The sequence below is a fragment of the Pteronotus mesoamericanus genome, unplaced genomic scaffold (assembly GCF_021234165.1).
Source record: "Pteronotus mesoamericanus isolate MK-2021 breed Mesoamerican mustached bat unplaced genomic scaffold, CSHL_Meso_final contig_64, whole genome shotgun sequence".
NCBI lineage: Eukaryota > Metazoa > Chordata > Mammalia > Chiroptera > Mormoopidae > Pteronotus > Pteronotus mesoamericanus.
Genome location: NW_026555224.1, coordinates 4,052,436 through 4,063,227, shown reverse-complemented (window position 1 = coordinate 4,063,227; position 10,792 = coordinate 4,052,436). Strand labels below are relative to the sequence as shown.

The 10,792-nt window shown below is 40.1% G+C and overlaps 1 pseudogene; it reads right to left on the bottom strand.

Annotated features, from left to right (window-relative positions):
* Positions 1–5,554: 5,554 nt before the first annotated feature.
* Positions 5,555–9,358, bottom strand: LOC129076775 (proteasome subunit alpha type-1-like; annotated as a pseudogene).
* Between the last annotated feature and the right edge of the window lie 1,434 nt (positions 9,359–10,792).

Here is a 10,792-nt window from a genome sequence, read left to right as displayed (position 1 = left end):
AGAACTGTGTGACATCCCAAGGTGCCTACTCTGAAGGGGACTGAGGCATTGTTATCTTATGTAGAATGTTTCTTGTATCTTGTATCTTCTTCAGTAAATGTCTCTATTTTTCATATTACATGGCTGGATACCTTTTGGACAGACCTTGTATGTCCATGTGTATTTCTAATAAAAATGTGCTTCTCATTCCCTTTCTATAAAAGAAGACTTTTTCTTATAAATACACAGTGTACAGAAAATAAAGACTACAAAGGCATCCACTAAAATGTTTAGCTGGTTACAACTGACCTTTCGTGTTTTGTACTTTTCTTCTAGGGATTCTGCATTAAGATTAGTTGAGGAACAAAAACTTCCGCCAAATAAATATAATTCAATATGAATATTGACGATGTAAGGTTTTTGAATACATGCTTAACAACACAAAAAAATGGTGATAATATTTAAGTGAAAAAGTAGATTGCAAAATGAGTTACAGGCAGAGTGATGTCATGTTTACAGCCGTTTAGGTGTCTGAGCCTAGGAAAAGATGGTGGTTCTCTCTGGTCCTTGACCTTAGGGGTGTTTTTATATTTTTTCTTATTTTCTGTTATAATAACTATAATTCATGTTGAAATTAAATTTTAAGCATTAGTAAGAATTTCTGTTGTAATATCTACATGTTAATTTGAGGGGAATGGCTTTAGGGAAGATGGTGGGTGTGTTCCCCTGACCCAAAGCCACACATCTGAGTCTGCCCTGAATTATTTCCACAGGGCAGAGCCCCTAGTAAACAAGTGGGTGCCTCTGGAGCCCAGAGATTGGATCTGCCAAAAACCAGGAGGGTGTTTCTGTCAGCTCTTCTGTGAGGGGGAAGTGCCAGTCACTGACATATCCTGAGTCTGCCTATGCTACTGTTTCCTCAGCTGTGGTTAAGAAGTAGAGTAGGGAAAGCAGGATTCAAGAGGGTGGAGTAATTATTTTTCCCCAGGCTGAAGTCTGTAGGAGAGGCTTGCTTCTCTCAAGGAAAATGGCTACTGTGATATGGGAGGATGACCCAACACAGGGATCCTGGCAGCCTCTCTTCCACATCCCTCCCCAAGGCCTCCCACTCCAGACTCTCCACAGGCTACTCCAGTCCACACCACCCTCCCTTTGCCAGAGCCCAGGGTGAATGGCCGTGATAGAAAATCTTGTTATTTGGCCCCTTAAAAAAAATGTAGCTTTGTCTCCAGCAGGCTCCATCCCTCCCTGGTGAATAGAAAACTCTTTGCCTTTCACTGCTGGATGCAACGTGAGCAGCTGATCCTGGCTCTGGCATTCCAGCCTGGGGAGCCCAGTCTGGGGTGTGGGCTTCCCTCCTTTCAGAGAAAACTCCCACAGCCATGATATCCTCCCATAACCTCGGCCTGCCACCTGTGGGGCTGGGGCCAGCCCTTTTTGCAACCCTGCCTTTCCTACCAGTCTCCAGGTGGTTTCTGCCCATCCTTGGTTAAAAATCTCCTCTGCAGATAGTCTTCAGTTGGTAATTCAGGCTGAATGTTCCCCAGTTTAGTTTTATTTCCAGTTTGGTCCTGGGAGGAAGTGCGAGAAAGATCCACCTACTCCTCTGACATCTTGAAAGCTCACAAAATAGTTTTTAATGAAACACAACATTCTTGCCCTACCCCTTGCCACTCTCAATCTCATTTCTCATAAACAACCAATTTTTAATTCTTTTTAAGTATTTCTTCTAGTAGTTACCTCAATATTTCCAAATAACATGGTATTTCTTAATTTATCAACAGTGGACACTATCTTTTGATTGCTAGCTATGATGGACAGGAATTTAACTCAGTTGTCACTTCATCCTTCTCTCTCCCATTTTCCTGTATAATTATCTTATTATGTGTGCTTATCTTTGCAATTTTAGGAACAAATTTAGGCCAAAATTTTTTATTTGAGACCCTGTAAATGTGAGGACTATGACAACCCTGGGAAGAGAGTGGGTGGCTGGGAAGGAGTGACCAACCCGTGAGGAAGAACAAAGCATTGGGGCATCCTTCATGCCTCTTTTGCTCAGAAGCGCCAGCACATTCTCTTGGCTCTGCCTTCTAAACATGCCCAGAGTTTGATGGTGCCTCCTGCTGCCTCTGATGCTTCTCTTCTTGTTGAACTCATCTTCTCTTCCTGAATTATTGAAATTGCTTTCTGATGAGCACCCTTTTCTTCCTCTTGCTTCTCTGTGAAGGAACTTTTATTTATTTATTTATTTTTCACCAGCAGATGAAATAATTTTCTCTCAGGGTTGTTTTTATTTTTATTATTTTTAAAGGGTTAATATCCAAAATTTATTTAAAAACTTAAAATATTCAACACCAAAAAAATCAAATAACCCAATAAAAAATGAGCAAAGTACCTGGATGAACCCTCTCCAAGGAGTAAGCACATATGTCCATTAGACATATTAAAAGATGCTCAACACAACCAATAATCAGAGAAACACAAATTTCTTTATTTATTTTTATTTTAATTTAAAATAATTTTTATTGTTCAAATACATTTTTCTCCATTTTCCTGCCACCACTTCCTCCTGCTCCACCCACCCCCACCTCCCTCCCTCAATCCATCCCCGTTTTGGCTTTGTCCATGGGTGCTTTATACATTTCCTTGACTTGACCTCTTCCCCTTCCTTTCTCCATTACCCTCTTCCTTCCTTCCTTCTCATTACTGTCGGTTTGTTTTTTCTTTCAATATCACTGGTTATATTTTCCTTGTTTCTCCGTTTTGTTGATTAGGTTCCACTTATAGGTGAGATCATATGGTATTTGTCTTTCACCCCCTGGCTTATTTCACTTGGCATAATGCTCTCCAGTTCCATCCATGCTGTTGTGAAGGGCAGTAGCTCTTTCTTTCTTTCTTTCTGCTGTGTAGTATTCCATTGTGTAAATGTACCACAGTTTTCTGATCCACTCATTTACTGATGGGCACTTAGGTTGCTTCCAGCACTTGGCTATTGTAAATTGTGCTGCTATGAACATTGGGGTGCATAGGTTCTCTTGAATTGGTGTTTTGGAATTCTTAGGGTATAATCCCAGCAGTGAAATTGCTGGGTGAAAAGGCAGTTCCATTTTTAGCTTTTTGAGGAAATTCCAAACTGTTTTCCACAGTGGCTGCACCAGTCTGCATCCCCACCAACAGTGTACTAGGGTTCCCTTTTCTCCACAGCCTTGGCAGCACCAGTTGTTTGTTGATTTATTTATGATGGCCATTCTGACTGGTGTGAAGTGGTATCTCATTGTGCTTTTAATTTGCATTTCTCTGATGGCTAGTGATGCTGAGCATCCTTTCCTGTGTCTCTGGGCCCTTTGTATGTCCTCTTTGGAGAAGTGTCCATTCAGGCCCCCCACCCATTCAATTAAAGAATTGGATTGCCTTTCTTTTTGGAGTGGAGTCATGTGAGTTCTCTATATATTTTGTAGATCAAACCCCGTCTGGGTATCATTGGCAAATATATTTTCCCATACGGTTGGTTCCCTTTTCATTTTGCTGATGTTTTCTTTAGCCATGCAGAAGCTTCTTATTTTGATGAGGTCCCAGTTGTTTACTCTTTCCTTTATGTCCCTTGCTTTAGGGGACATATCCGTGAAAAAATTGCTGCGTGGGATATCTGAGAGTTTCCTGCCAATGTTCTCCTCTGGGACTTTTATGGGGTTGCAACTTATATTTAAGTCTTTTATCCATCTTGAGTTTATTTTAGTGTATGGTGTCAGGTGATGATCGAATTTCAATTTTTTGCATGTAGCTGTCCAGCTCTCCCAACACCATTTGTTGAAGAGGCTATTATTACTCCATTTTATGCTTCTGCTCCCTTTGTGGAATATTAATTGACCATAGAGACATGGGTTTATTTCTGGGCTCTCTACTCTGTTCCATTGATCTATGTGTCTCTTCTTATGCCAGTTACCAGACTCTTTTGAGTGCAGTGGCTTTGTAATATAGTTTGATGTCAGGTATTGTGATCCTTCCTACTTTGTTTTTCTTTCTCAAAATTGCTGTGGCTATTTGGGGTCATTTATGGTTCCATATAAATTTTTGAAATGTCTGTTCTATGTCTGTGAAATACATCATTAGTATTTTAATAAGGATTACATTGAATCTATAAATTTCTTTGGGTAGTATGGACAGTTTGATGATATTAATCCTTCCAGTCCATGAACATGGTATATCCTTTCATTTATTTGTGTCTTCCTTAATTTCTTTCTTCAGTGTTGTATAGTTTTCTGCATATCAGTCTTTTACCTCCTTGGTTAAGTTTATTCCTAGGTACTTTATTTTTCTTGTTGTTATAGCAAAGGGGATATTTTTTCCTGATTTATGTTTCTGATATTTCATTGTTGGTGTACAAAAATGTGAAATGGACAAATTTATAGAAAAGTATGACCTTCCAAAACTGAATGAAGAAAAAGCAGAAAGCCTAAACAGAGCGATAACAGCTGGTGAAATTGAAACAGTAATCCAAGCTCCTGGCACACAAAGTCCTGGACTGGATGGTTTCACAGGAGAGTTTTACAAAACATTTAAGGAAGAGGTAACCCCTGTCCTTCTCAGACTATTCCAAAAAATCCAAGAAGAGGGAAGACTCACAAACTCTTCTAATGAGGTCAGCATCAGCCCAATCACAAAACCAGAAAAAGACTCTACAAAGAAACAAAACTACAGGCCAATATTGCTGATGAACATAGATGCTAAAATCCTCAACAAAATATTGGCAAACTGCATCAAGCAATACATTAAAATGATCATCCACCATTACTAAGTGGGATTCATCCCAGGGATGCAAAGATGGTTCAATAATCGCAAATCAATAAATATAATACATCACATAAACAAAAGGAGAGATAAAAACCACATGATCATATCATTAGATGCAGAAAAAATATTTGATAAGGTACAGCACCAATTTATGATAAAACCACTCAGCAAAGTGGGAATAATGGGGGCATACCTCAGCATAATAAAGGCCACATATGAAAAACCTACAGCCAACATCATACTCAATTGGCCAAATCTAAATGCTTTCCTACTAAGATCAGGAATGAGACAAGGATGTCAACTTTCACCACTTCTATTCAACATAGTATTAGAAGTCTTAGCTACAGTGATTAGACAAGAAAAAGAAATAGAAGGCATCCAAATTGGAAAGGAGGAAGTAAAACTATCATTGTTTGCAGATGACATGATAGTGTACATGGAAAACCCCATAGACACCACCAAAAAACTACTCGGCCTAATAAATGAATTTGGCAAAACAGCAGGATACAAAGTCAATATTCAGAAATTGAAGGCATTTTTCTACACCAACAATGAAATATCAGAGTTGTCTTTAAAACCACAAAGATACTATGTTCTTCACATAAAAACATTAACACACATAACTATACTTTTTAGAATATGATTATATAGATCTTTTCAAAGAAAAATACATCCCTTTACATGGTTTCAGTGAAGTTGCTTGGAAAAAACTCACATCCAGACTAAATCCTAAAACATGCCATTCCACCACTGCATCTTCTGTTCAGAGTATAGATTATTGTCATCAGGCAGGACCCTGCATACTTATACATTTGATAATATTCATACAGACTGAGGGATTATCACTTAATGCCTTTTCTGCAGGTTCATTAGCAGGCTAAGTAGGCTGTGCCTTTCTTTGGGGCCTTTCTTCAAGGCCCAGGAATGGGGACATATCATCATTGTCATAAATCATAAACTCCGCATCTTAACCAACAAATCCAATGGAAATGTTCCGTGAAATTAGGTCCTGTTCTTCAGGGAGTCTCTCTTAAAGCACGCAGACCATGCTTACCCAGGTCATCCAAATTGTACTCTGTAAACTCACACATGTCTCTCCAAGTAAGTATGAGCAGATTGAGAATGGACTCCAATAGACAGAACTCTGCAGTCAAAATAGTTAGTAGATGACAGGTTTGGAAAATATGAGAACTCATATCATCATAACCAACAATAAGCAGCCCAACACCATATGTTCTTCAGCTATATTTTTGTGTTGGTAACTGTCTCTTGCTTCTAATTAGAAATACAAAATAAGACATAGGAAGAGGCCTGTTAAATACAAATCTGGAATCCAAACCCTCTTGGAGCATAAAATTACATAATAGTCTAGCATCAGCAAAAATCCCATAATTGAGATACCAACATGGTGGTCAATAGGAGAACTTTTCTGGTGAGATGAAGGCTCTGACTGTGCTCTTTTCAGTGCAACCACATGGCACACTATTTGATTTCAAACCCACTGTGGCTGAACCTTGTTTGACAGCTTCTGCTGCATATTCAATTTGATGAATCCTGCCCTGAAATCTCTAAACAGTGACATCATTGTCATGCTGGTTGCGAAAAATGGTTCCTACAAGAACCTATCTGGCCTTCTGCAAAGCTGCAGATCACAGAGCGCTGCTGAAGCTACCACTGGCCAAGGACCTTTCAAAGTTAAGTCGGAGCATGTTGGGTCTCTCCCCAAAAGCCTCCGATAGCTGCCCACTTCACTCAGTCAGCCAGCTCCCTACCATGCCTAGACCACAGCCCCTTGCTCACTCTGTTCCACACCTGCCTGATGTGCCTCGACCAATCCAAACATGCACTTTGATGGTCTGTGTGAAATATTCTTCCCCCAGCAATCTGCTCCTCTCACTTCCCTTCCTGAACTCCTCCAGAGGGAGTGGCAGGAAGTACATAATAATGAGGAAGGGCAGGGGCAGACCACTTTTTGAGGCAGTCTGGCAGGGGAGGAGAGAGAACAAGGGGTACTAGGAAGAGGCACGATGGAGGGCATGAATTTTGGCTAAAGGAGGAGCTGTTGGAAAGAGAGAAGCTATGAATTCAAGAAAGAGAGAAAAGTTAATGTGGAGAGAATGTTCCTAAGGAGGGAGCAGGCAAAAGATCAAAAGCATGAGTGGATGAAATAAAATTAATTAACAAGTTCATGTCTGGAAGCCATCATTTTCTCTCTGAGATAGAAATCCAGGTGTTATTTAAAGGGACTGGGCTAACTTAGGAGGCAATAAGAGGTGGCAATATGGTTTTGAAGCATACCTGCTGCTGAGAGGAGCAGGAGAGGGAGAAGACCAGCACTAGGTGGATTGCCCTGCCTGCTGAGGGCCACGCAAAGCTGGAGACCCTGACTTTGAAGTATCCCCACATATATGCTTACATGGCTTATTCCCCACCCCCCTCCCCAGTAATGCTTGGCTGTCCCTGTGTTGTAATAATAAAATAACAACAATCACTAACATTTAGTAGGGGATTATCATTTCTCCCACATTACAGATGAAGAAACTGAGGTGCAGAGAGGTTACAGACAGTTAGTGGTTGTATTAGTCTGTGTTCTCCTGAGAAACAGAACCAAAAGAATATATATGTATCTTTCTCTGTCTCTGTCTCTTTCAGCTAAATGGGAAAGGTTGAGGAAGAAGTAGAGATAAAAAATAATGAAGAGACATATCTTCCAGATGAGGGCAGGAGGGGATGAAATCCTCTGAGAGAGAGAGAGAGAGAGAGAGAGAGAGAGAGAGAGGCTCTCAAGCACAAGGCCTGGCTTATTGCAGGTCCTTAACAAACATTTGTTGGTTAAATACTATATGAATAAATTCAGCTATTTTGATGAAGACAAAAGAAGAGCTGATAGCATACATAATTCATTCATTCAACAAATACTCCAGCACTTTCTGTCCTAAGCACTAAGAATACAGCAGTGAACATAGACCAAAACTCCCATTCTCTGGAGGAGAGAGGCTTAGAATAAACAAATATGTGTGATAAATAATATTATATCTATTCACACTAAGTACCAAAAATAAAAATATAAGAGAATGGAGAGACTGAGCGTGATTTGGGCTCAGGGAGGCAGGGTACATTTCAGATTGACTGTCCAGGAGGGTGTCTTTGAGGAGGTAACATCTGTCTAGAGAGCTCAGTGTAGTATATGAACTAGACTGTGTAAGAACATGATAGTCAAAAGGAACAGCAAGTGCAAAGGCACCAAGGCCAGAGGTGCTAGTGTTATTGGAGTAACAGCAAGAAGGCTATGTGGCTGGAGAGGAGCAGGTAAGAGTGAGAGTGACAAGGGTAAAGTCAGAGCAGTAGGCAGGCACCTGACCACTTAGATTTCATTAGGTTTTATCCTCAGTGAGAAAAGGGCCACCGGAAGAGTGTTCTTTAAAGCTGTTCAGAATTGTCACTGCACCCTTTGTAAGCTCTTCTTGCCAGGAGGCGGAAGGCCCACAGAACATGAGAGCATGGGCCCCTGCAGGGCAGGAGCCCAGCTTTCTCTGACTTCTGCTGAAGGGTTTTCTGAAATTGATTTATTTAACTGTGTTTAGCAGCCCCACAGTTTCGCTTTGGCTCACTGAAGAGGGTGTACAGCATTCTTTTGGACTTCCTTCCAGACCTGGAATTAGTTTGTTTTCTGTCTTTTATCACAAACATTCTGCTGCCCTTTGCTAGTATTCCTGGTAATGGAACCTTTTTGTTTTGTTATATTTTAATCTGCTTAGTGCATGTGGCTTGTCTGTCTGGCCCCACAAATCACTGGTTATCATCACAGTCAATGGTCTGTGTCCAGCCAATTTCACAGACAAACACTTCTCTCCTGGTCACTGTGTCTGATGTGGGGAAGTCTGATTTACAAAGTCAATAAAAATGCATTCAGGGAATTATTGGGCCTGCTGGCTTAATAGATGAGATTAAAATCTCCAAGTTTAAGACAATAAGTCATTTAACACAAGTAAAGTGGCAAGTGGGTTAAGGAAATGTCAGCTGGTCAGGGACAGACCCCACAGGGAGGGGATTTATTGGAAGACAAAAAGACTAATTGATTAATTGCCTTCCATGCCTTTCTCTGCATGACCTGGGGAACAGATCTCATAGTATATTTCACTGGTCACTTTGGAGAACAGACAATTTTTCATAGTGGAAGATCTAGTAGAACAAAAATGAGGGCAATTCATAAGGATTTTTTTTTAATTTAGAAAGTTTTTTCATTGCCAAATGTATGTCTTCATTTTTAGATGCTGTAGGTCAGCTTACCTGGAAAGCAGGCCTGGATAGAAGGAGAAATTGGGCAGCTATGAGAAAGGCCTCAGCTGATCTCTGGGAGTGCTGGAGCTGGGACTAAGCTAGGGCACAGGCCTTTGTATGCCCGTAAGGACCGCTCATGACTGAAGATGTCCCAGGAGGGGTGCGTGTGACCCTGGATGAGGCCACTCCTTCAGTAAAGGACAGTCCCTGGAAAGCATTTCACCTGAGAGGTGTTGATGGCCAACACTACCAGGAGCTGGGGCCAGGAGTGCCTCAGTCCTGGAGCAGGGCTCTTGGTGGTGCCCATGGTCTTCACTCCACTGGGCATTTTAGAAAATATAGGGAAAAAGAAGAAACCAAAAATTAACCCAGAACCTACTAACCCAAGAAAAAGATTGTTAACATTTTGGTGTATATTGTCTCAATCTTTTATCATATAGACACAGGTATGTATATGAAATGTTTATTGTGTGTGTATACAGATATACACATATATGTCCACACATATGTGCAAAAGTGAATCATACTCTTTTATGTCTTGCTTTTTTTCTGACTATAGCATAAACATTTTCTGTGTTAATATAAATTAAAGGAGACACACCCAGAACACCCTAATGTCCAGTAGTAAGGGTCTGATTAAATACATTACAAGATACCTCTCCCATGGCCACTGTAATGAAAAGTCTATGTTAATGATGTGAGAAAGTGTGCTCAGTATATGGTTAAGTATTTTTTTAAAGGATATAAAATATTAGCACCTGGTGGGGAAAAAAAGTATATGTACATGGGAAAAACAGTAGGCTAGCTACCAAGATATTCCCAATGGTTATGTCTATATGAGGAAATCACAAGTGCCTTTCTTTTCTTTTTAAAATTATTCCTTTACTCTCTTATTATTTTATAATTTAAAAAAGCATTTTAAAATATTCTTGATTGGTCCCAAATATTTTAAACACTACTTTAAAAAATTAAGACAGTAATTAATGTATATAGCAAAACAGTCAATAAAACAATATAGTCTATATTATATGGTCTATAATAAAAAGTGACCTCTCACTCACTGCAGACACCTCCTGCTCCTCCAGTTCTCTCCACAAGAACTGCCTACTATGAGCATTCTCTTTTACATTCTTGTAGAAATGTCTTATATGATATAAACACACACAGGTACGCATGCACAAAGCATGCTCTACAGACTACTCAGCATCTCCCCAGCTCAATATATCTTGGAGAAATTTCTAAATCACAACATATAGATTAACTTCATTCTTTTAGTGCCTGAGAAGCTTTTACACCCCCACCCCCCCAACAAGAGGGAAGAGAGTGAATGATAATTCTTATTATCACAGATGTACAAGAAGTATGTTGGATGAATGAGCTTGCTTAAAAAGTAGGAGAGGGTTCTATCCTCCCGTCTCACCTGAGGATGTCTCTCATCACTATTTTCTCCCTCCACTTCTCCATGTCACCTCTATACACATGCCCTTCTCACCTCAAAGGAAGGAAAGATGAATGAAGGGATAGAGGAGGGAAGAAGGGAAAAAAAGAAAGTTCAAATACAAAATCTCTCTCAACTTCACTTCCTCATTGCCCTTCCCAGACAACTTATGGATACACATACTCTGAACCAAGTATTCTGGGATATTCCAGTAAACAAAACATTGAAAAATGTCTGCTTTTATTGAATTACATCCTGGTAGGGGGAGATACATGCAAAACAAATATGTCTGATGTTGGTAAG